The sequence below is a fragment of the Dysidea avara genome, chromosome 2, assembly GCF_963678975.1.
Source record: "Dysidea avara chromosome 2, odDysAvar1.4, whole genome shotgun sequence".
Lineage (NCBI taxonomy): Eukaryota > Metazoa > Porifera > Demospongiae > Dictyoceratida > Dysideidae > Dysidea > Dysidea avara.
The window spans coordinates 43,597,300-43,602,784 of record NC_089273.1 but is presented as its reverse complement, the minus strand read 5'-3'; the positions used below and the strand labels follow the sequence as shown (position 1 = coordinate 43,602,784).

Genomic DNA, 5,485 nt, shown 5'->3' with positions numbered 1-5,485 from the left:
TTGATTATACTAGCATTAAAGGGTCTCATTCTGTCCTTAGAGCACATGTGAAAATAAATGTGGTAACAGAGATATACTTACCATAAGTAATTTCTGATTTCAAAATTGTTTGATCTATCCTTGGTATGCTGACCTCCATATAGTTTATGAGCTATAGTGAGGTACTTCAGGCCACTATCCATCATCTGCTAGATCTAGAAAACAAGACAAGACTGAATATCTTCGATTATTTGCAGAATTGACCGTCTGTGGATTTTCAACAATTATGAAATTGAAATTACTATACCTTCCTACAGAATATCAAATGTTTTGACTTTGTACAACCCAGCACATATCATCCAATCAGGCAGACCCTCAACAATGCAGCTTGTACATGTATGATGGCAAAAGATTTTCATGGCTCAGAACTGTAGTAAATGGTCAACAGAAAGGCTAACTAATTGTGCTCTTTTTTGTAATTTTGGCTCGTTTATACTTGTATACATATACATACATCTTTCTGTGCCCACATAGATTATCTTTGTATATAATCTGACTGTGGTCACACGAGACTCATGCATAATACAATTTTATTAGGCCATACCTTATGTTGCGCGGGCCCGACCGACTGCATTTTTCTTCAACTGAAATACTTTTGAAAATCATGTATGCAAATCACGTATTCTTAATTAAAGACAATGCCCTAATGATATAGTCCAAAAGAGACCATTGGAGATCGTCCAATGCTCTAAAATTGTAGAAGACGATGGGAAAGCTCTTTTGGAGATTTATGTTTAAAACTGATGCTACTAGAAGAACATGAAACCTAGATTTTTAACTGTGTATGTACTATTATAGCTACATTCATATTTGCATCTGGTATGCTTGTATTCAAAATTTTTATCATTTTCAAACCGACCTACCTACCCAAATTTAAAGTAATTTTTCCCACGCAACGTAAGATCAAATAGGTATGGCCTTATGTTGTATCTGTAGCTATGTACTTATCTTTTATTATTATTATTATTGTTAATTATAGTATGTTCACGTTGAGCTGAACCCTGAAAAACAGCTAAAAATTAAAAGTGGATTTTTTTCTCAACAGAGTTAACGTTTCTGCCAACCAGATGATTATTGGTAACAGCAAAGGTGTCAACAACAGACACGTACGGTTTGGCTCCATTACAAGTTCAGGAAAGGGCTCTAATGGACACTGTACTTATATGGCTTCTCCACAGGAAATGTATTTTAAAAATTTGATTGGCCGTAAATATTATGTCAAACATTTGAACAACAAGATTTGGAAATATTTTTAGCGGGTCAAGCAGTACTACAAATGAGCCAAATTTCAAGATCGTGTGTAATTGTATCCATGAGTTATTAAATGTTTTTGAGGATTCAGCTCAACGCGAACGTACTATAGCAAAGCCCACTAGGGGCAAAACGCTAATGAGCATTGCAATCACATATTATATTACTTACAGCATTCTTAAATGTTTCAAAATCTATTGTGTTGATGTTAGGAATTTGAAGGGAGTTCCATTGAATAATTGTTCAAGGGAGGAAGGAGTATTTGTACACATCAACTCTTGTTTGCAATTGAGTTAGCTTGAGAGGATGTTGAGCACGGGTGGAGGACACTGGAGTTGGTGACGGTAAGCAATGATCAGGTATTGCTAATAAGTCCCTGACAATCTTGAATAGGAAGGTGAGTCTGGCAATTGTTCTTCTGTTTTCATTTAATAGTGATGCTTCTCTCCTACTGAAACTAGAGGACCGCATCCCTATCACGGCTAGTCTCGCATAGCCAGACCACTACTTGTTTTTGTGTGGAGCTGGAATATCTCCTCACACGACACTCCGGTAAGGATGCCAACAAACCTGCGTTAGTATGTGTAGTACAGTAATCAACAACATAACAGCAAAGTCAAGTTACCTTCTAGTCTCGCGAGTACCTTCCTCCATTTACAGATTCATTCCCGCCACGTAACCTGTTCTCCCGGCTGTTGAAGATTTGGCCACCAGCGGATACGCCCGGATTTTATACTAAACGCACGTGATCACTAGATAACAGCGGAAGATTTTGAAAGTCTAGCAATGAACGTGAGTTCTAGGTATCCAGTACAAACGGTGTGTGTCATAAGATATCGCAACAGTGGTTGTGTAGCTTCGGGGAACGATATACATGTACAAGATACTACACGGCAGTCGCTGGTGAATGTGATGCCGGATGAGAGAACAAGTTACAACTGCCGTGTATTGGCATGTGACAGCGTGGATCAATTATCATATATTAAATATATAGACATACGTACATTTATAAGTTGAAATATTTCTTTCCCAGTGAAGGAGGCTTTACAATGGCATCCAGTAATGACAAAGCGGAAGAAGTAAACAGTTGACCGCAATCTTGAATGGCTTCCTACAGGTAAATCTGGAATGTTACACTGTATGTTCTATGTTGGTTTCACCAGTGGACCACTGTATACTACTACACTTAAAATGGTGCCTATGCAGCATTGATAGAACTATGATCATCTTCAAGGAAATTTGTGTTTGCTGAAAATCTTGATTAGGTATGCACAAATTTGCAGTGTTATAATATGTTGTTTTTCATATGATAAAGCAGGCGTAAATAACTACCTGTGATGAGCTTATGGTGTTATCAGTCTTCAATTTGTCATCTGATAATATTTAATGTTGAACTAGCCTACTCCAAGAGTCGCCGTAAATGTGGCACCCTCAAGATTTAGTTCAGTAACTGGTAATTCTAGCCAGTACTGGGGTGGTGGTAAGGGCATGCAGTCCATCTAAAGAAATCCACCAGGTAAAGTTTGATCCAGATCATGTCTCAGTTGTGATGAAGTTCATTTTCACAGGGTCATCCTTCTATAACATGTTACGTATTGTGCTCCATTTCTTCTATGCTCTCTGTCAGCAACTGCACACTAGTCCATTGCCTAATATACGTACAATACATGAATAATGGACAAGACGGTATGCATGAAGATAATGCACATAATTATTTTGTATGATTTGACATACATAATTTTGCAGGTGAAACTATTACACTATGCTATCTGCAACAGTGAAAATTAGCAACTAAGGATTGAGCTCAACTCTAGGGTTAGGTAATTAAAGATCATTAAATTGCTGCTGTATTTAACTGCTCCTCAACCATTGCAGGAAATGAGTAAGGGATGCCTAGCTGAACAAGCCATAATAATTATTTTGATGCACGTATAGCTACTTTTGCTGTGGACAACAGCATGCAGCCACCTTCGCGAGTCCGCGATGAAGGAAAGATTGAACTTATTTAACATTAAATTTTAAAGAATGTTTTAATAGTGTATAGCATTGTACCATCAGTTGACCTCTATGCTAAAATTAGCAATAATCGTTGTAACCTTATTTGGCGATCGATGAATAATCTATTAGCACTACACGACTACAGACGTCGCGTGATACGGAGCACGATACGAGCCTTCGTCTAAAGGAGTGGTACCATTACGACAGATAAGCCGTTAGACGAAGGATATAGACGTTCGCGTATCTATCTCGTCTCGGTAAAAAAGACGAGGCTTGATACGTATATACGCGCCGCGTATCAGGCTAGCTGAAATGCTGTGTAATATGTAATATGTAACTAGTTACTTTAAAAAGTAACTTGCCCAACACTGTTAGTTACCTTGCTACACAGGGGTGGATCTAGGATTTTTCCGAAGGGGGCTGAGCTGGATGGGGACATGGGTGATAAGAAGCATCTAGTGTCTACAGCCAAATAGCAGGCCAACCTAGGAGGATTGGGGTCCAATGGGGGAATTCCCCTAGAAAAATTTTGAAACTTAGACTCTCTATGATTGAATTTGAGAGCATTTTCAGCAGTTTTTCAGACAATGTCATTTTACTTTTAGACTGAACATTATGATATTTTCACCTGTAGTTTAGCATTACACATTACAGTATTAATGAATCAACTCCTCTTTGCATTTTCTAATTTAATTTGTCTCAGAGGAGAAAACAGGTATATCTAAGTAGCAGTGGTTAAAAAGTGATGTCAACACTTATAAAGATCAGACACTTTGTTACGTACCAAAACATACGTAGCAGCATCTCGTTAACGAGCACCTGATACATGGAATGGACAACTGTTACATGGAATGGAATAGTTATGAAGCTAATAGTAGCTGCAATATGTTTTGTGCTTCTCTGCATTCTTCTTGTTTAAAGTAATTGTGAGCTTCAGAAATAGCAGTGAGCCAGTGACAGCTTTTTTTGCCAGACAATCGAGACTAACCTAGCTACAACTGCAGAGCCATCATGGAGAAGGTACCTGTTACAGGTTGTAACATTAGTAGACTACAGTGGCTCAATAAATTATGCTATAGCTACTTTATCAGACTGTTGACTACTAAGACTACACTTTTGCTAGTACTGGCTGAGTTGGCATGTAATCAGTGGCACTGAGCTGTATAGCCAAATAGTCACCTAACCTTTTTAACCACATAATTTTCTATAAAATATATAGTATTAGTTAAAAATAGAATGATACTTTGATTAAGATCTCCTATTACAGCCACAGCAGAAAGTATTGCACATCTAAATAAAATGAAACCCACAATTAAAACTTTTACAATTGAACTATTTCTTGAAGAATTTTTGAGGAAAAGGAGGAACCCCCCCTCCTCTGGAGCAGTGTTGAGCAATAGGTATGCTTATACGTAGACATAATTTGTGTTACCAGTAATGTGTAGCTCCTGAAATAGGTCTGCTTTTAATTGTTTTTTAAAGCACTGAAGAGTTTGCCTTAAATGGGTTAGGCCACTCCAACTTGTTTTTATGTTTCTGGTCATTTGAAGTTTAGTTTTAGATGCGGGCAGGCGGAATTCAGCAATAAAGCAACAATGAAGTGACTGCTCAGTTAGAGCATTTTTGTGATTTACTGACTGTTCTATTAGAGTATATCGATCTGTACTATGCACTATGCCCATTTCTTGCAGGTTTTCACTGATAAAAGCAAATTATGATACTTCAGCAGTTTGATTTAGCATCTTTGTTGCAGCCCAATATTTGTTTCTGAAATCTGGCTTTTTAAAAAAATCTGATGCGGGCATTTTCCCAATGTATTTCTGAAATTTAACATTCTCCAAAAAAGGATGCGGGCGGTGGACCAGAAACATAATTACCAATTGGAGTGGCCTTATGATAGCCAAGTATTAGTTTAAAAGGAAAAGGGAGGCTACAGCCCCCTTAACCCCCTCTCCTCGCCTAAATCCATCCCTGGATTCTACCTACCATGGTATGAAGTGTGTTTGAGATACATGTATAGTGCTATCAGAAATTTGACCTTTAGTGCATCCTTTTTATGGGGTAAGTAGAATTCTAGGAAAACAGGAACGGAACGGAAACGGAAAGCGGGAACGACCAACGGAAAATGCCTGATGAAGGTTATTAGGCCCCTATTCGGTGATTATTAGTTTCTCATCCAGCCTTTCTAATTATTATG

The 5,485-nt window shown here is 37.9% G+C and overlaps 1 long non-coding RNA gene across 9 annotated transcripts; it reads left to right on the top strand.

Annotated features, from left to right (window-relative positions):
• The first annotated feature begins 1,619 nt into the window (after positions 1 to 1,619).
• On the top strand, positions 1,620 to 3,361 carry LOC136247416 (uncharacterized). Of its 9 annotated transcripts, none has more exons than XR_010697517.1 (9): positions 1,620 to 1,634; positions 1,726 to 1,842; positions 1,951 to 2,082; positions 2,136 to 2,407; positions 2,454 to 2,555; positions 2,609 to 2,806; positions 2,859 to 2,976; positions 3,037 to 3,110; positions 3,166 to 3,358. It is a non-coding gene; the product is annotated as an uncharacterized lncRNA (long non-coding RNA). The 9 variants fall into 9 exon arrangements; XR_010697515.1 differs by lacking the exon at positions 1,620 to 1,634 and adding an exon at positions 1,651 to 1,687; XR_010697518.1 differs by lacking the exon at positions 1,620 to 1,634 and adding an exon at positions 1,673 to 1,687 and having other exon boundaries at positions 1,752 to 1,842; positions 3,166 to 3,357.
• Positions 3,362 to 5,485: the final 2,124 nt, after the last annotated feature.